This window comes from Tachysurus vachellii, chromosome 13 (genome assembly GCF_030014155.1).
Source record: "Tachysurus vachellii isolate PV-2020 chromosome 13, HZAU_Pvac_v1, whole genome shotgun sequence".
NCBI lineage: Eukaryota > Metazoa > Chordata > Actinopteri > Siluriformes > Bagridae > Tachysurus > Tachysurus vachellii.
Window position 1 is genome coordinate 2,159,780 of NC_083472.1, and position 221 is coordinate 2,160,000.

The following is a 221-nucleotide window of genomic DNA, read 5'->3' on the forward strand; positions in this document are numbered from 1 at the left end:
CACAGGCATGATGTCACACACTGGCTTATAAGTGACCTGTAAAAGTTTTAGGTAAATGATTACTGTGTGACTGGACATTAAGGAAGCATCTTGAGTTTTTCTAGTTTTCTTAGATCAAAGATCAGGTTTTGGAAAACGAGCCTTATAGAGAACAAACCCCAGCTGTTGCCCCTTGTCCAGTCCAGTGAGCATTAGAGGAGGAGGAGGAGTGGTTAGCCAGG